We start from the raw sequence: 20,230 nt of genomic DNA, 5'->3' as shown, positions 1-20,230 counted from the left end.
GATTCCTCTACTCATGGTTTTTGGAGGCTTGTTAATTAAATCATGCCCCATTTACATTATCAGTAAACAGAAGATTAAAAAATGTAGTGTCTTGAGTAATCCTTCTGAAATGAGTTTGAAAAAACCCCTGATACATTTGTAAAATGGCCCCACAGCGATTTGAACTCAGATAGCTGGATTCAAAGGCGCAAGTGCTAACCATTACATCATAGAACCACTCATGATAAAAAAAAAGCACAGATTGCTGCAGCAATTTGGAAAGATGGTAGTTTTTAATATTACGCAAACTAAGATGAACTGCATTTTATTACTTTCATATTTTGGTAAACATTTGCATATTTAAAACGGCTTGGAAAGGATGTTGCCCAAAGCAGTTATATAACATTAAACTTTGTTGGATATTACTTACCACATGGGATATCTTTTTGCAATAACATATAAGCGGCAAACTGAGGAATTCTCTTCGGTCACAATGGAAACTTCACACTAGTACAGAAGCCTTCCATAATGTAATGGTAGGCACCTTGAACACTTAATCCAGTGATCCCTGTTCACATCTCAGTTTGACCTTCCTGAGCTGTAAGATTATTGTTTGCCTTTACTTGTTGGAATTTTTGGTTTGAAAAATGTAATATTTAAGAACTTACTGTGACTTATTACCCTATACATAAGTATTTATGCATATGTAGCAGTGCGAGTGTGTATGACTATATCAAAATATAAACATATAAATCATAACTAAACGTAGCTAGTAGAGGTGAAAATAACAAAGAGTGGATGCCTATCCACATTTGAATCATGAGTATCTTTTCCTCTTTTTTCTATATATTCAGAAATTGAGATAGTTGTTTTTTGCTCATTGTTTTTGTAACAATATAGCTGATTTATACAGTGCGCAAGAGTTGTGTATAGTGGTGAAAAGAAAATCAGATCAGTATCTTCCTATAATACATCTAATCAAAAGATTATACTTTATGATTGCAGATTGACTCTTGGAAATCTGTCTGAGGACCTTTCTACTACACAATTTCAACACTAATGTTCAGAATGACAAATCTTGTATCTCAATAATGCTGCAATTTTGATTCCTCTAGTTTTGTTTTGAGGACTGCGTCTACTTTAAAATGTGCTATCTTGTCCTGATCAATAACAGGAAGGTTAAAAAGGTAGTGTTGTGAATTAGCTCTCTGAAATGTGTTTGAGAAAAACAGGATGTGATTTAAAAATGTCTAGGTATTTCGACAAGACCTTTGTGTCACATGTATTGCACATTTTGAGTTTCTACAACTTGCAAACAGCTGAAAGACATTTAGAAAACAATAATGTAATTACTATTTCAGCCTACTGGCATTTGCTGTGTGCAATCAATGAGCAAAGCTGACAGATGAGTAGTAGTTCGTGAGCAACAAAATGGCCTCTAAAGATGAAGTCAGATAATTGAATTCAAATTCCAAAGAGCTAACCATTATACCATGGAACCACCTCTACCAGAGACAGAGATACTGCTGCAGCAATTTGTAAATGTAAAAGGTTTTATTGTTGTACAATCAAAAACTAACAACATTTTATAACTTTCATAATATGGTAATCTTTTACATATTTAAAATACTTATGGAAGGATGCCATTCAAAAAATACAAATAGCATTATAACTCTTTTCACTATTAATATCCAATTGGGATATAGTTTTTGCAGCAACAATAAAGCTACCCACTGAGGCATTCATTTATTTCACAATGGCAAAAAATCTAAACTCATGGAGGGTTCCATGCTGTAATGGTCAGCACTCTGGACTCTGAATCCAGTGATCCGAGTTCAAATCTCGGTGGGACCTTCCAACCTTTTAGAATTTAATATGCCATTAACTTTTAAGAATTTTAGTCTCAGAAAATATAATCTTCACTTTATATACTTATACATATAAACTTGTATATAGCTATCAATGTCTATGTAGCCATATCTTTCTTTGTAGCTCCATGAAAATATAAAATACAAATGATTAAATATTGAATCTGTAGAGGTGAAAATCAGAAACAGATGTTGTCTATCCACATTTTAACACAAGTAGATTTTCCTCTATCTTCTCTATGTCCAGGAAATGAGATAGTTACATTTTGCTCATTTCTTTCTTACCATATTCTTTACTTCTACAGTGCATTTCATATGCTAATTATTTTTAAAGAGAAAACAAGATTAATACCTATGATACGTCTAATCAAATGAGAGTATTTTTTGATTGTGGAATTACCATTGAAAATCAGTGTGAAGTTTGTTTCCTTTTTCAGTTTCAAGGTTAACATCAAAACTGTATTTCTTCAATCGCAGTAATACCCCACTTTTGATTCCTCTACTCATGGTTTATGGAGGCTTGTTAATTAAATTATGCCCCATTTACATTATCAGTAAACAGAAGATTTAAAAATGTAGTGTCTTGAGTAATCCTTCTGAAATGAGTTTGAAAAACCCCCTGATATATTTGTAAAATGGCCCCACAGCGATTTGAACTCAGATAGCTGGATTCAAAGGCCCAAGTGCTAACCATTACATCATAGAACCACTCATGCAAAAAAAAAAAAGCACAAATTGCTGCAGCAATTTTGAAATATGGTAGTTTTTAATATTACGCAAACTAAGATGAACAGCATTTTATTAATTTCATTGGTAAAACATTTGCATATTTAAAAACTGCTTGGAAAGGATGTTGCCCAAAGCAGTTATATAACATTAAACTTTGTTGGATATTCCTTACCACATGGGGTATCTTTTTGCAATAACATATAAGCGGCAAACTGAGGAATTATCTTCGGTAACAATGGAAACTTCACACTAGTACAGAAGCCGTCCATAATGTAATGGTAGGCACCTTGAACACTTAATCCAGTGATCCCTGTTCAAATTTCAGTTTGACCTTCCTGAGCTGTAAGATTATTGTTTGCCTTTACTTGTTGGAATGTTTGGTTTGAAAAATGTAATATTTAAGAACTTACTGTGACTTATTACCCTATAGATAAGTATTTATGCATATGTAGCAGTGCGAGTGTGTATGACTATATTAAAATATAAACATATAAATCATAACTAAATATAGCTAGTAGAGGTGAAAATAACAAAGAGTTGATGTTTTATCCACATTTGAATCATGAGTATCTTTTCCTCTTTTTTTCTATATATTCAGAAATTGAGATAGTTGTTTTTTGCTCATTGTTTTTGTACCAATATAGCTGATTTATACAGTGCGCATGAGTTGTGTATAGTGGTGAAAAGAAAATCAGATCAGTATCTACCTATAATACATCTAATCAAAAGATTATACTTTATGATTGCAGATTGACTCTTGGAAATCTGTCTGAGGACCTTTGTACTACACATTTCCAACACTAATGTTCAGAATGACAAATCTTGTATCTCAATAATGCTGCAATTTTGATTCCTCTAGTTTTGTTTTGAGGACTGCGTCTACTTTAAAATGTGCTATCTTGTCCTGATCAATAACAGGAAGGTTAAAAAGGTAGTGTTGTGAATTAGCTCTCTGAAATGTGTTTGAGAGAAACAGGATATGATTTAAAAATGTCTAGGTATTTTGACAAGACCTTTGTGTCACATGTATTGCACAATTTTGAGTTTCTACAACTTGCAAACAGCTGAAAGACATTTAGAAAACAATAATGTAATGACTATTTCAGCCTACTGGTATTTGCTGTGTGCAATCAATGAGCACAGCTGACAGATGAGTAGTAGTTCATGAGCAACAAAACGGCCCACTAAAGATGAAGTCAGTTAATTTAATTCAAATTTCAAAGAGCTAACCATTATACCATGGAACCACCTCTACCAGAGACAGAGATACTGCTGCAGCAATTTGTAAATTTAAAAGGTTTTATTGTTGTACAATCAAAAACGAACAACATTTTATAACTTTCATAATATGGTAAACTTTTACATATTTAAAATACTTATGGAAGGATGCCATTCAAAAAATACAAATAGCATTATAGCTCTTTTTACTATTAATATCCAATTGGGATATAGTTTTTGCAGCAACAATAAAGCTACCAACTGAGGCATTCTCTTCTTTCACAATGGCAAAAAATCTCAACTCATGGAGGTTTCCATGGTGTAATTGTCAGCACTCTGGACTCTGAATCCAGTGATCCGAGTTCAAATCTCGGTGGGACCTTCCAACCTTTTAGAATTTAATATGCCATTGACTTTTAAGAATTTTAGTCTCAGAAAATATAATCTTCACTTTATATACTTATACATATAAACTTGTATATAGCTATTGATGTGTATGTAGCCATATCTTTCTTTGTAGCTCCATGAAAATATAAAATACAAATGATTAAATATTGAATCTGTAGAGGTGAAAATCAGAAACAGATGTTGTCTATCCACATTTTAACACAAGTAGATTTTCCTCTATCTTCTCCATGTCCAGGAAATTAGATAGTTTCTTTTTGCTCATTTCTTTCTGACCATATTCTTAACTTCTACAGTGCATTTCATATGTTAATTATTTTGAAAGAGAAAACAAGATTAATACCTATGATACGTCTAATCAAATGAGAGTATTTTTTGATTGTGGAATTACCATTGAAAATCAGTGTGAAGTTTGTTTCCTTTTTCAGTTTCAAGGTTAACATCAAAACTGTATTTCTTCAATCACAGTAATACCCCACTTTTGATTCCTCTACTCATGGTTTATGGAGGCTTGTTAATTAAATCATGCCCCATTTACATTATCAGTAAACAGAAGATTAAAAAATGTAGTGTCTTGAGTAATCCTTCTGAAATGAGTTTGAAAAAACCCCTGATACATTTGTAAAATGGCCCCACAGCGATTTGAACTCAGATAGCTGGATTCAAAGGCGCAAGTGCTAACCATTACATCATAGAACCACTCATGATAAAAAAAAAGCACAGATTGCTGCAGCAATTTGGAAAGATGGTAGTTTTTAATATTACGCAAACTAAGATGAACTGCATTTTATTACTTTCATATTTTGGTAAACATTTGCATATTTAAAACGGCTTGGAAAGGATGTTGCCCAAAGCAGTTATATAACATTAAACTTTGTTGGATATTACTTACCACATGGGATATCTTTTTGCAATAACATATAAGCGGCAAACTGAGGAATTCTCTTCGGTCACAATGGAAACTTCACACTAGTACAGAAGCCTTCCATAATGTAATGGTAGGCACCTTGAACACTTAATCCAGTGATCCCTGTTCACATCTCAGTTTGACCTTCCTGAGCTGTAAGATTATTGTTTGCCTTTACTTGTTGGAATTTTTGGTTTGAAAAATGTAATATTTAAGAACTTACTGTGACTTATTACCCTATACATAAGTATTTATGCATATGTAGCAGTGCGAGTGTGTATGACTATATCAAAATATAAACATATAAATCATAACTAAACGTAGCTAGTAGAGGTGAAAATAACAAAGAGTGGATGCCTATCCACATTTGAATCATGAGTATCTTTTCCTCTTTTTTCTATATATTCAGAAATTGAGATAGTTGTTTTTTGCTCATTGTTTTTGTAACAATATAGCTGATTTATACAGTGCGCAAGAGTTGTGTATAGTGGTGAAAAGAAAATCAGATCAGTATCTTCCTATAATACATCTAATCAAAAGATTATACTTTATGATTGCAGATTGACTCTTGGAAATCTGTCTGAGGACCTTTCTACTACACAATTTCAACACTAATGTTCAGAATGACAAATCTTGTATCTCAATAATGCTGCAATTTTGATTCCTCTAGTTTTGTTTTGAGGACTGCGTCTACTTTAAAATGTGCTATCTTGTCCTGATCAATAACAGGAAGGTTAAAAAGGTAGTGTTGTGAATTAGCTCTCTGAAATGTGTTTGAGAAAAACAGGATGTGATTTAAAAATGTCTAGGTATTTCGACAAGACCTTTGTGTCACATGTATTGCACATTTTGAGTTTCTACAACTTGCAAACAGCTGAAAGACATTTAGAAAACAATAATGTAATTACTATTTCAGCCTACTGGCATTTGCTGTGTGCAATCAATGAGCAAAGCTGACAGATGAGTAGTAGTTCGTGAGCAACAAAATGGCCTCTAAAGATGAAGTCAGATAATTGAATTCAAATTCCAAAGAGCTAACCATTATACCATGGAACCACCTCTACCAGAGACAGAGATACTGCTGCAGCAATTTGTAAATGTAAAAGGTTTTATTGTTGTACAATCAAAAACTAACAACATTTTATAACTTTCATAATATGGTAATCTTTTACATATTTAAAATACTTATGGAAGGATGCCATTCAAAAAATACAAATAGCATTATAACTCTTTTCACTATTAATATCCAATTGGGATATAGTTTTTGCAGCAACAATAAAGCTACCCACTGAGGCATTCATTTATTTCACAATGGCAAAAAATCTAAACTCATGGAGGGTTCCATGCTGTAATGGTCAGCACTCTGGACTCTGAATCCAGTGATCCGAGTTCAAATCTCGGTGGGACCTTCCAACCTTTTAGAATTTAATATGCCATTAACTTTTAAGAATTTTAGTCTCAGAAAATATAATCTTCACTTTATATACTTATACATATAAACTTGTATATAGCTATCAATGTCTATGTAGCCATATCTTTCTTTGTAGCTCCATGAAAATATAAAATACAAATGATTAAATATTGAATCTGTAGAGGTGAAAATCAGAAACAGATGTTGTCTATCCACATTTTAACACAAGTAGATTTTCCTCTATCTTCTCTATGTCCAGGAAATGAGATAGTTACATTTTGCTCATTTCTTTCTTACCATATTCTTTACTTCTACAGTGCATTTCATATGCTAATTATTTTTAAAGAGAAAACAAGATTAATACCTATGATACGTCTAATCAAATGAGAGTATTTTTTGATTGTGGAATTACCATTGAAAATCAGTGTGAAGTTTGTTTCCTTTTTCAGTTTCAAGGTTAACATCAAAACTGTATTTCTTCAATCGCAGTAATACCCCACTTTTGATTCCTCTACTCATGGTTTATGGAGGCTTGTTAATTAAATTATGCCCCATTTACATTATCAGTAAACAGAAGATTTAAAAATGTAGTGTCTTGAGTAATCCTTCTGAAATGAGTTTGAAAAACCCCCTGATATATTTGTAAAATGGCCCCACAGCGATTTGAACTCAGATAGCTGGATTCAAAGGCCCAAGTGCTAACCATTACATCATAGAACCACTCATGCAAAAAAAAAAAAGCACAAATTGCTGCAGCAATTTTGAAATATGGTAGTTTTTAATATTACGCAAACTAAGATGAACAGCATTTTATTAATTTCATATTTTGGTAAACATTTGCATATTTAAAACTGCTTGGAAAGGATGTTGCCCAAAGCAGTTATATAACATTAAACTTTGTTGGATATTCCTTACCACATGGGGTATCTTTTTGCAATAACATATAAGCGGCAAACTGAGGAATTATCTTCGGTAACAATGGAAACTTCACACTAGTACAGAAGCCGTCCATAATGTAATGGTAGGCACCTTGAACACTTAATCCAGTGATCCCTGTTCAAATTTCAGTTTGACCTTCCTGAGCTGTAAGATTATTGTTTGCCTTTACTTGTTGGAATGTTTGGTTTGAAAAATGTAATATTTAAGAACTTACTGTGACTTATTACCCTATAGATAAGTATTTATGCATATGTAGCAGTGCGAGTGTGTATGACTATATTAAAATATAAACATATAAATCATAACTAAATATAGCTAGTAGAGGTGAAAATAACAAAGAGTTGATGTTTATCCACATTTGAATCATGAGTATCTTTTCCTCTTTTTTCTATATATTCAGAAATTGAGATAGTTGTTTTTTGCTCATTGTTTTTGTACCAATATAGCTGATTTATACAGTGCGCATGAGTTGTGTATAGTGGTGAAAAGAAAATCAGATCAGTATCTACCTATAATACATCTAATCAAAAGATTATACTTTATGATTGCAGATTGACTCTTGGAAATCTGTCTGAGGACCTTTGTACTACACATTTCCAACACTAATGTTCAGAATGACAAATCTTGTATCTCAATAATGCTGCAATTTTGATTCCTCTAGTTTTGTTTTGAGGACTGCGTCTACTTTAAAATGTGCTATCTTGTCCTGATCAATAACAGGAAGGTTAAAAAGGTAGTGTTGTGAATTAGCTCTCTGAAATGTGTTTGAGAGAAACAGGATATGATTTAAAAATGTCTAGGTATTTTGACAAGACCTTTGTGTCACATGTATTGCACATTTTGAGTTTCTACAACTTGCAAACAGCTGAAAGACATTTAGAAAACAATAATGTAATGACTATTTCAGCCTACTGGTATTTGCTGTGTGCAATCAATGAGCACAGCTGACAGATGAGTAGTAGTTCATGAGCAACAAAACGGCCCACTAAAGATGAAGTCAGTTAATTTAATTCAAATTTCAAAGAGCTAACCATTATACCATGGAACCACCTCTACCAGAGACAGAGATACTGCTGCAGCAATTTGTAAATTTAAAAGGTTTTATTGTTGTACAATCAAAAACGAACAACATTTTATAACTTTCATAATATGGTAAACTTTTACATATTTAAAATACTTATGGAAGGATGCCATTCAAAAAATACAAATAGCATTATAGCTCTTTTTACTATTAATATCCAATTGGGATATAGTTTTTGCAGCAACAATAAAGCTACCAACTGAGGCATTCTCTTCTTTCACAATGGCAAAAAATCTCAACTCATGGAGGTTTCCATGGTGTAATTGTCAGCACTCTGGACTCTGAATCCAGTGATCCGAGTTCAAATCTCGGTGGGACCTTCCAACCTTTTAGAATTTAATATGCCATTGACTTTTAAGAATTTTAGTCTCAGAAAATATAATCTTCACTTTATATACTTATACATATAAACTTGTATATAGCTATTGATGTGTATGTAGCCATATCTTTCTTTGTAGCTCCATGAAAATATAAAATACAAATGATTAAATATTGAATCTGTAGAGGTGAAAATCAGAAACAGATGTTGTCTATCCACATTTTAACACAAGTAGATTTTCCTCTATCTTCTCCATGTCCAGGAAATTAGATAGTTTCTTTTTGCTCATTTCTTTCTGACCATATTCTTAACTTCTACAGTGCATTTCATATGTTAATTATTTTGAAAGAGAAAACAAGATTAATACCTATGATACGTCTAATCAAATGAGAGTATTTTTTGATTGTGGAATTACCATTGAAAATCAGTGTGAAGTTTGTTTCCTTTTTCAGTTTCAAGGTTAACATCAAAACTGTATTTCTTCAATCACAGTAATACCCCACTTTTGATTCCTCTACTCATGGTTTATGGAGGCTTGTTAATTAAATCATGCCCCATTTACATTATCAGTAAACAGAAGATTAAAAAATGTAGTGTCTTGAGTAATCCTTCTGAAATGAGTTTGAAAAAACCCCTGATACATTTGTAAAATGGCCCCACAGCGATTTGAACTCAGATAGCTGGATTCAAAGGCGCAAGTGCTAACCATTACATCATAGAACCACTCATGATAAAAAAAAAGCACAGATTGCTGCAGCAATTTGGAAAGATGGTAGTTTTTAATATTACGCAAACTAAGATGAACTGCATTTTATTACTTTCATATTTTGGTAAACATTTGCATATTTAAAACGGCTTGGAAAGGATGTTGCCCAAAGCAGTTATATAACATTAAACTTTGTTGGATATTACTTACCACATGGGATATCTTTTTGCAATAACATATAAGCGGCAAACTGAGGAATTCTCTTCGGTCACAATGGAAACTTCACACTAGTACAGAAGCCTTCCATAATGTAATGGTAGGCACCTTGAACACTTAATCCAGTGATCCCTGTTCACATCTCAGTTTGACCTTCCTGAGCTGTAAGATTATTGTTTGCCTTTACTTGTTGGAATTTTTGGTTTGAAAAATGTAATATTTAAGAACTTACTGTGACTTATTACCCTATACATAAGTATTTATGCATATGTAGCAGTGCGAGTGTGTATGACTATATCAAAATATAAACATATAAATCATAACTAAACGTAGCTAGTAGAGGTGAAAATAACAAAGAGTGGATGCCTATCCACATTTGAATCATGAGTATCTTTTCCTCTTTTTTCTATATATTCAGAAATTGAGATAGTTGTTTTTTGCTCATTGTTTTTGTAACAATATAGCTGATTTATACAGTGCGCAAGAGTTGTGTATAGTGGTGAAAAGAAAATCAGATCAGTATCTTCCTATAATACATCTAATCAAAAGATTATACTTTATGATTGCAGATTGACTCTTGGAAATCTGTCTGAGGACCTTTCTACTACACAATTTCAACACTAATGTTCAGAATGACAAATCTTGTATCTCAATAATGCTGCAATTTTGATTCCTCTAGTTTTGTTTTGAGGACTGCGTCTACTTTAAAATGTGCTATCTTGTCCTGATCAATAACAGGAAGGTTAAAAAGGTAGTGTTGTGAATTAGCTCTCTGAAATGTGTTTGAGAAAAACAGGATGTGATTTAAAAATGTCTAGGTATTTCGACAAGACCTTTGTGTCACATGTATTGCACATTTTGAGTTTCTACAACTTGCAAACAGCTGAAAGACATTTAGAAAACAATAATGTAATTACTATTTCAGCCTACTGGCATTTGCTGTGTGCAATCAATGAGCAAAGCTGACAGATGAGTAGTAGTTCGTGAGCAACAAAATGGCCTCTAAAGATGAAGTCAGATAATTGAATTCAAATTCCAAAGAGCTAACCATTATACCATGGAACCACCTCTACCAGAGACAGAGATACTGCTGCAGCAATTTGTAAATGTAAAAGGTTTTATTGTTGTACAATCAAAAACTAACAACATTTTATAACTTTCATAATATGGTAATCTTTTACATATTTAAAATACTTATGGAAGGATGCCATTCTAAAAATACAAATAGCATTATAACTCTTTTCACTATTAATATCCAATTGGGATATAGTTTTTGCAGCAACAATAAAGCTACCCACTGAGGCATTCATTTATTTCACAATGGCAAAAAATCTAAACTCATGGAGGGTTCCATGCTGTAATGGTCAGCACTCTGGACTCTGAATCCAGTGATCCGAGTTCAAATCTCGGTGGGACCTTCCAACCTTTTAGAATTTAATATGCCATTAACTTTTAAGAATTTTAGTCTCAGAAAATATAATCTTCACTTTATATACTTATACATATAAACTTGTATATAGCTATCAATGTCTATGTAGCCATATCTTTCTTTGTAGCTCCATGAAAATATAAAATACAAATGATTAAATATTGAATCTGTAGAGGTGAAAATCAGAAACAGATGTTGTCTATCCACATTTTAACACAAGTAGATTTTCCTCTATCTTCTCTATGTCCAGGAAATGAGATAGTTACATTTTGCTCATTTCTTTCTTACCATATTCTTTACTTCTACAGTGCATTTCATATGCTAATTATTTTTAAAGAGAAAACAAGATTAATACCTATGATACGTCTAATCAAATGAGAGTATTTTTTGATTGTGGAATTACCATTGAAAATCAGTGTGAAGTTTGTTTCCTTTTTCAGTTTCAAGGTTAACATCAAAACTGTATTTCTTCAATCGCAGTAATACCCCACTTTTGATTCCTCTACTCATGGTTTATGGAGGCTTGTTAATTAAATTATGCCCCATTTACATTATCAGTAAACAGAAGATTTAAAAATGTAGTGTCTTGAGTAATCCTTCTGAAATGAGTTTGAAAAACCCCCTGATATATTTGTAAAATGGCCCCACAGCGATTTGAACTCAGATAGCTGGATTCAAAGGCCCAAGTGCTAACCATTACATCATAGAACCACTCATGCAAAAAAAAAAAAGCACAAATTGCTGCAGCAATTTTGAAATATGGTAGTTTTTAATATTACGCAAACTAAGATGAACAGCATTTTATTAATTTCATATTTTGGTAAACATTTGCATATTTAAAACTGCTTGGAAAGGATGTTGCCCAAAGCAGTTATATAACATTAAACTTTGTTGGATATTCCTTACCACATGGGGTATCTTTTTGCAATAACATATAAGCGGCAAACTGAGGAATTATCTTCGGTAACAATGGAAACTTCACACTAGTACAGAAGCCGTCCATAATGTAATGGTAGGCACCTTGAACACTTAATCCAGTGATCCCTGTTCAAATTTCAGTTTGACCTTCCTGAGCTGTAAGATTATTGTTTGCCTTTACTTGTTGGAATGTTTGGTTTGAAAAATGTAATATTTAAGAACTTACTGTGACTTATTACCCTATAGATAAGTATTTATGCATATGTAGCAGTGCGAGTGTGTATGACTATATTAAAATATAAACATATAAATCATAACTAAATATAGCTAGTAGAGGTGAAAATAACAAAGAGTTGATGTTTATCCACATTTGAATCATGAGTATCTTTTCCTCTTTTTTCTATATATTCAGAAATTGAGATAGTTGTTTTTTGCTCATTGTTTTTGTACCAATATAGCTGATTTATACAGTGCGCATGAGTTGTGTATAGTGGTGAAAAGAAAATCAGATCAGTATCTACCTATAATACATCTAATCAAAAGATTATACTTTATGATTGCAGATTGACTCTTGGAAATCTGTCTGAGGACCTTTGTACTACACATTTCCAACACTAATGTTCAGAATGACAAATCTTGTATCTCAATAATGCTGCAATTTTGATTCCTCTAGTTTTGTTTTGAGGACTGCGTCTACTTTAAAATGTGCTATCTTGTCCTGATCAATAACAGGAAGGTTAAAAAGGTAGTGTTGTGAATTAGCTCTCTGAAATGTGTTTGAGAGAAACAGGATATGATTTAAAAATGTCTAGGTATTTTGACAAGACCTTTGTGTCACATGTATTGCACATTTTGAGTTTCTACAACTTGCAAACAGCTGAAAGACATTTAGAAAACAATAATGTAATGACTATTTCAGCCTACTGGTATTTGCTGTGTGCAATCAATGAGCACAGCTGACAGATGAGTAGTAGTTCATGAGCAACAAAACGGCCCACTAAAGATGAAGTCAGTTAATTTAATTCAAATTTCAAAGAGCTAACCATTATACCATGGAACCACCTCTACCAGAGACAGAGATACTGCTGCAGCAATTTGTAAATTTAAAAGGTTTTATTGTTGTACAATCAAAAACGAACAACATTTTATAACTTTCATAATATGGTAAACTTTTACATATTTAAAATACTTATGGAAGGATGCCATTCAAAAAATACAAATAGCATTATTGCTCTTTTTACTATTAATATCCAATTGGGATATAGTTTTTGCAGCAACAATAAAGCTACCAACTGAGGCATTCTCTTCTTTCACAATGGCAAAAAATCTCAACTCATGGAGGTTTCCATGGTGTAATTGTCAGCACTCTGGACTCTGAATCCAGTGATCCGAGTTCAAATCTCGGTGGGACCTTCCAACCTTTTAGAATTTAATATGCCATTGACTTTTAAGAATTTTAGTCTCAGAAAATATAATCTTCACTTTATATACTTATACATATAAACTTGTATATAGCTATTGATGTGTATGTAGCCATATCTTTCTTTGTAGCTCCATGAAAATATAAAATACAAATGATTAAATATTGAATCTGTAGAGGTGAAAATCAGAAACAGATGTTGTCTATCCACATTTTAACACAAGTAGATTTTCCTCTATCTTCTCCATGTCCAGGAAATTAGATAGTTTCTTTTTGCTCATTTCTTTCTGACCATATTCTTAACTTCTACAGTGCATTTCATATGTTAATTATTTTGAAAGAGAAAACAAGATTAATACCTATGATACGTCTAATCAAATGAGAGTATTTTTTGATTGTGGAATTACCATTGAAAATCAGTGTGAAGTTTGTTTCCTTTTTCAGTTTCAAGGTTAACATCAAAACTGTATTTCTTCAATCACAGTAATACCCCACTTTTGATTCCTCTACTCATGGTTTATGGAGGCTTGTTAATTAAATCATGCCCCATTTACATTATCAGTAAACAGAAGATTAAAAAATGTAGTGTCTTGGGTAATCCTTCTGAAATGAGTTTGAAAAAACCCCTGATACATTTGTAAAATGGCCCCACAGCGATTTGAACTCAGATAGCTGGATTCAAAGGCGCAAGTGCTAACCATTACATCATAGAACCACTCATGATAAAAAAAAAGCACAGATTGCTGCAGCAATTTGGAAAGATGGTAGTTTTTAATATTACGCAAACTAAGATGAACTGCATTTTATTACTTTCATATTTTGGTAAACATTTGCATATTTAAAACGGCTTGGAAAGGATGTTGCCCAAAGCAGTTATATAACATTAAACTTTGTTGGATATTACTTACCACATGGGATATCTTTTTGCAATAACATATAAGCGGCAAACTGAGGAATTCTCTTCGGTCACAATGGAAACTTCACACTAGTACAGAAGCCTTCCATAATGTAATGGTAGGCACCTTGAACACTTAATCCAGTGATCCCTGTTCACATCTCAGTTTGACCTTCCTGAGCTGTAAGATTATTGTTTGCCTTTACTTGTTGGAATTTTTGGTTTGAAAAATGTAATATTTAAGAACTTACTGTGACTTATTACCCTATACATAAGTATTTATGCATATGTAGCAGTGCGAGTGTGTATGACTATATCAAAATATAAACATATAAATCATAACTAAACGTAGCTAGTAGAGGTGAAAATAACAAAGAGTGGATGCCTATCCACATTTGAATCATGAGTATCTTTTCCTCTTTTTTCTATATATTCAGAAATTGAGATAGTTGTTTTTTGCTCATTGTTTTTGTAACAATATAGCTGATTTATACAGTGCGCAAGAGTTGTGTATAGTGGTGAAAAGAAAATCAGATCAGTATCTTCCTATAATACATCTAATCAAAAGATTATACTTTATGATTGCAGATTGACTCTTGGAAATCTGTCTGAGGACCTTTCTACTACACAATTTCAACACTAATGTTCAGAATGACCAATCTTGTATCTCAATAATGCTGCAATTTTGATTCCTCTAGTTTTGTTTTGAGGATTGCGTCTACTTTAAAATGTGCTATCTTGTCCTGATCAATAACAGGAAGGTTAAAAAGGTAGTGTTGTGAATTAGCTCTCTGAAATGTGTTTGAGAAAAACAGGATGTGATTTAAAAATGTCTAGGTATTTCGACAAGACCTTTGTGTCACATGTATTGCACATTTTGAGTTTCTACAACTTGCAAACAGCTGAAAGACATTTAGAAAACAATAATGTAATTACTATTTCAGCCTACTGGCATTTGCTGTGTGCAATCAATGAGCAAAGCTGACAGATGAGTAGTAGTTCGTGAGCAACAAAATGGCCTCTAAAGATGAAGTCAGATAATTGAATTCAAATTCCAAAGAGCTAACCATTATACCATGGAACCACCTCTACCAGAGACAGAGATACTGCTGCAGCAATTTGTAAATGTAAAAGGTTTTATTGTTGTACAATCAAAAACTAACAACATTTTATAACTTTCATAATATGGTAATCTTTTACATATTTAAAATACTTATGGAAGGATGCCATTCAAAAAATACAAATAGCATTATAACTCTTTTCACTATTAATATCCAATTGGGATATAGTTTTTGCAGCAACAATAAAGCTACCCACTGAGGCATTCATTTATTTCACAATGGCAAAAAATCTAAACTCATGGAGGGTTCCATGCTGTAATGGTCAGCACTCTGGACTCTGAATCCAGTGATCCGAGTTCAAATCTCGGTGGGACCTTCCAACCTTTTAGAATTTAATATGCCATTAACTTTTAAGAATTTTAGTCTCAGAAAATATAATCTTCACTTTATATACTTATACATATAAACTTGTATATAGCTATCAATGTCTATGTAGCCATATCTTTCTTTGTAGCTCCATGAAAATATAAAATACAAATGATTAAATATTGAATCTGTAGAGGTGAAAATCAGAAACAGATGTTGTCTATCCGCATTTTAACACAAGTAGATTTTCCTCTATCTTCTCTATGTCCAGGAAATGAGATAGTTACATTTTGCTCATTTCTTTCTTACCATATTCTTTACTTCTACAGTGCATTTCATATGCTAATTATTTTTAAAGAGAAAACAAGATTAATACCTATGATACGTCTAATCAAATGAGAGTATTTTTTGATTGTGGAATTACCATTGAAAATCAGTGTGAAGTTTGTTTCCTTTTTCAGTTTCAAGGTTAACATCAAAACTGTATTTCTTCAATCGCAGTAATACCCCACTTTTGATTCCTCTACTCATGGTTTATGGAGGCTTGTTAATTAAATTATGCCCCATTTACATTATCAGTAAACAGAAGATTTAAAAATGTAGTGTCTTGAGTAATCCTTCTGAAATGAGTTTGAAAAACCCCCTGATATATTTGTAAAATGGCCCCACAGCGATTTGAACTCAGATAGCTGGATTCAAAGGCCCAAGTGCTAACCATTACATCATAGAACCACTCATGCTAAAAAAAAAAAGCACAAATTGCTGCAGCAATTTTGAAATATGGTAGTTTTTAATATTACGCAAACTAAGATGAACAGCATTTTATTAATTTCATATTTTGGTAAACATTTGCATATTTAAAACTGCTTGGAAAGGATGTTGCCCAAAGCAGTTATATAACATTAAACTTTGTTGGATATTCCTTACCACATGGGGTATCTTTTTGCAATAACATATAAGCGGCAAACTGAGGAATTATCTTCGGTAACAATGGAAACTTCACACTAGTACAGAAGCCGTCCATAATGTAATGGTAGGCACCTTGAACACTTAATCCAGTGATCCCTGTTCAAATTTCAGTTTGACCTTCCTGAGCTGTAAGATTATTGTTTGCCTTTACTTGTTGGAATGTTTGGTTTGAAAAATGTAATATTTAAGAACTTACTGTGACTTATTACCCTATAGATAAGTATTTATGCATATGTAGCAGTGCGAGTGTGTATGACTATATTAAAATATAAACATATAAATCATAACTAAATATAGCTAGTAGAGGTGAAAATAACAAAGAGTTGATGTTTATCCACATTTGAATCATGAGTATCTTTTCCTCTTTTTTCTATATATTCAGAAATTGAGATAGTTGTTTTTTGCTCATTGTTTTTGTACCAATATAGCTGATTTATACAGTGCGCATGAGTTGTGTATAGTGGTGAAAAGAAAATCAGATCAGTATCTACCTATAATACATCTAATCAAAAGATTATACTTTATGATTGCAGATTGACTCTTGGAAATCTGTCTGAGGACCTTTGTACTACACATTTCCAACACTAATGTTCAGAATGACAAATCTTGTATCTCAATAATGCTGCAATTTTGATTCCTCTAGTTTTGTTTTGAGGACTGCGTCTACTTTAAAATGTGCTATCTTGTCCTGATCAATAACAGGAAGGTTAAAAAGGTAGTGTTGTGAATTAGCTCTCTGAAATGTGTTTGAGAGAAACAGGATATGATTTAAAAATGTCTAGGTATTTTGACAAGACCTTTGTGTCACATGTATTGCACATTTTGAGTTTCTACAACTTGCAAACAGCTGAAAGACATTTAGAAAACAATAATGTAATGACTATTTCAGCCTACTGGTATTTGCTGTGTGCAATCAATGAGCACAGCTGACAGATGAGTAGTAGTTCATGAGCAACAAAACGGCCCACTAAAGATGAAGTCAGTTAATTTAATTCAAATTTCAAAGAGCTAACCATTATACCATGGAACCACCTCTACCAGAGACAGAGATACTGCTGCAGCAATTTGTAAATTTAAAAGGTTTTATTGTTGTACAATCAAAAACGAACAACATTTTATAACTTTCATAATATGGTAAACTTTTACATATTTAAAATACTTATGGAAGGATGCCATTCAAAAAATACAAATAGCATTATAGCTCTTTTTACTATTAATATCCAATTGGGATATAGTTTTTGCAGCAACAATAAAGCTACCAACTGAGGCATTCTCTTCTTTCACAATGGCAAAAAATCTCAACTCATGGAGGTTTCCATGGTGTAATTGTCAGCACTCTGGACTCTGAATCCAGTGATCCGAGTTCAAATCTCGGTGGGACCTTCCAACCTTTTAGAATTTAATATGCCATTGACTTTTAAGAATTTTAGTCTCAGAAAATATAATCTTCACTTTATATACTTATACATATAAACTTGTATATAGCTATTGATGTGTATGTAGCCATATCTTTCTTTGTAGCTCCATGAAAATATAAAATACAAATGATTAAATATTGAATCTGTAGAGGTGAAAATCAGAAACAGATGTTGTCTATCCACATTTTAACACAAGTAGATTTTCCTCTATCTTCTCCATGTCCAGGAAATTAGATAGTTTCTTTTTGCTCATTTCTTTCTGACCATATTCTTAACTTCTACAGTGCATTTCATATGTTAATTATTTTGAAAGAGAAAACAAGATTAATACCTATGATACGTCTAATCAAATGAGAGTATTTTTTGATTGTGGAATTACCATTGAAAATCAGTGTGAAGTTTGTTTCCTTTTTCAGTTTCAAGGTTAACATCAAAACTGTATTTCTTCAATCACAGTAATACCCCACTTTTGATTCCTCTACTCATGGTTTATGGAGGCTTGTTAATTAAATCATGCCCCATTTACATTATCAGTAAACAGAAGATTAAAAAATGTAGTGTCTTGGGTAATCCTTCTGAAATGAGTTTGAAAAAACCCCTGATACATTTGTAAAATGGCCCCACAGCGATTTGAACTCAGATAGCTGGATTCAAAGGCGCAAGTGCTAACCATTACATCATAGAACCACTCATGATAAAAAAAAAGCACAGATTGCTGCAGCAATTTGGAAAGATGGTAGTTTTTAATATTACGCAAACTAAGATGAACTGCATTTTATTACTTTCATATTTTGGTAAACATTTGCATATTTAAAACGGCTTGGAAAGGATGTTGCCCAAAGCAGTTATATAACATTAAACTTTGTTGGATATTACTTACCACATGGGATATCTTTTTGCAATAACATATAAGCGGCAAACTGAGGAATTCTCTTCGGTCACAATGGAAACTTCACACTAGTACAGAAGCCTTCCATAATGTAATGGTAGGCACCTTGAACACTTAATCCAGTGATCCCTGTTCACATCTCAGTTTGACCTTCCTGAGCTGTAAGATTATTGTTTGCCTTTACTTGTTGGAATTTTTGGTTTGAAAAATGTAATATTTAAGAACTTACTGTGACTTATTACCCTATACATAAGTATTTATGCATATGTAGCAGTGCGAGTGTGTATGACTATATCAAAATATAAACATATAAATCATAACTAAACGTAGCTAGTAGAGGTGAAAATAACAAAGAGTGGATGCCTATCCACATTTGAATCATGAGTATCTTTTCCTCTTTTTTCTATATATTCAGAAATTGAGATAGTTGTTTTTTGCTCATTGTTTTTGTAACAATATAGCTGATTTATACAGTGCGCAAGAGTTGTGTATAGTGGTGAAAAGAAAATCAGATCAGTATCTTCCTATAATACATCTAATCAAAAGACTATACTTTATGATTGCAGATTGACTCTTGGAAATCTGTCTGAGGACCTTTCTACTACACAATTTCAACACTAATGTTCAGAATGACAAATCTTGTATCTCAATAATGCTGCAATTTTGATTCCTCTAGTTTTGTTTTGAGGACTGCGTCTACTTTAAAATGTGCTATCTTGTCCTGATCAATAACAGGAAGGTTAAAAAGGTAGTGTTGTGAATTAGCTCTCTGAAATGTGTTTGAGAAAAACAGGATGTGATTTAAAAATGTCTAGGTATTTCGACAAGACCTTTGTGTCACATGTATTGCACATTTTGAGTTTCTACAACTTGCAAACAGCTGAAAGACATTTAGAAAACAATAATGTAATTACTATTTCAGCCTACTGGCATTTGCTGTGTGCAATCAATGAGCAAAGCTGACAGATGAGTAGTAGTTCGTGAGCAACAAAATGGCCTCTAAAGATGAAGTCAGATAATTGAATTCAAATTCCAAAGAGCTAACCATATACCATGGAACCACCTCTACCAGAGACAGAGATACTGC

At 32.6% G+C, this 20,230-nt stretch overlaps 8 non-coding genes across 8 annotated transcripts; all 8 read left to right on the top strand.

The window, feature by feature from the left end:
- The first annotated feature begins 1,761 nt into the window (after nt 1-1,761).
- Nucleotides 1,762-1,833, top strand: TRNAQ-CUG (transfer RNA glutamine (anticodon CUG)). The gene has a single exon. It is a non-coding gene; the product is annotated as a tRNA-Gln (tRNA).
- A 2,270-nt stretch (nt 1,834-4,103) lies between these two features.
- TRNAQ-CUG (transfer RNA glutamine (anticodon CUG)) lies at nt 4,104-4,176 on the top strand. Its single transcript has one exon. It is a non-coding gene; the product is annotated as a tRNA-Gln (tRNA).
- A 2,267-nt stretch (nt 4,177-6,443) lies between these two features.
- Nucleotides 6,444-6,515, top strand: TRNAQ-CUG (transfer RNA glutamine (anticodon CUG)). The gene has a single exon. It is a non-coding gene; the product is annotated as a tRNA-Gln (tRNA).
- Nucleotides 6,516-8,784: 2,269 nt separating this feature from the next.
- Nucleotides 8,785-8,857, top strand: TRNAQ-CUG (transfer RNA glutamine (anticodon CUG)). Its single transcript has one exon. It is a non-coding gene; the product is annotated as a tRNA-Gln (tRNA).
- Nucleotides 8,858-11,124: 2,267 nt separating this feature from the next.
- On the top strand, nt 11,125-11,196 carry TRNAQ-CUG (transfer RNA glutamine (anticodon CUG)). Its single transcript has one exon. It is a non-coding gene; the product is annotated as a tRNA-Gln (tRNA).
- A 2,269-nt stretch (nt 11,197-13,465) lies between these two features.
- TRNAQ-CUG (transfer RNA glutamine (anticodon CUG)) lies at nt 13,466-13,538 on the top strand. Its single transcript has one exon. It is a non-coding gene; the product is annotated as a tRNA-Gln (tRNA).
- A 2,267-nt stretch (nt 13,539-15,805) lies between these two features.
- TRNAQ-CUG (transfer RNA glutamine (anticodon CUG)) lies at nt 15,806-15,877 on the top strand. The gene has a single exon. It is a non-coding gene; the product is annotated as a tRNA-Gln (tRNA).
- Nucleotides 15,878-18,146: 2,269 nt separating this feature from the next.
- On the top strand, nt 18,147-18,219 carry TRNAQ-CUG (transfer RNA glutamine (anticodon CUG)). The gene has a single exon. It is a non-coding gene; the product is annotated as a tRNA-Gln (tRNA).
- The last annotated feature ends 2,011 nt before the right edge of the window (nt 18,220-20,230 follow it).

Source organism: Pleurodeles waltl, chromosome 2_1, assembly GCF_031143425.1.
Source record: "Pleurodeles waltl isolate 20211129_DDA chromosome 2_1, aPleWal1.hap1.20221129, whole genome shotgun sequence".
NCBI lineage: Eukaryota > Metazoa > Chordata > Amphibia > Caudata > Salamandridae > Pleurodeles > Pleurodeles waltl.
This window is presented reverse-complemented; position numbering and strand designations above follow the sequence as displayed.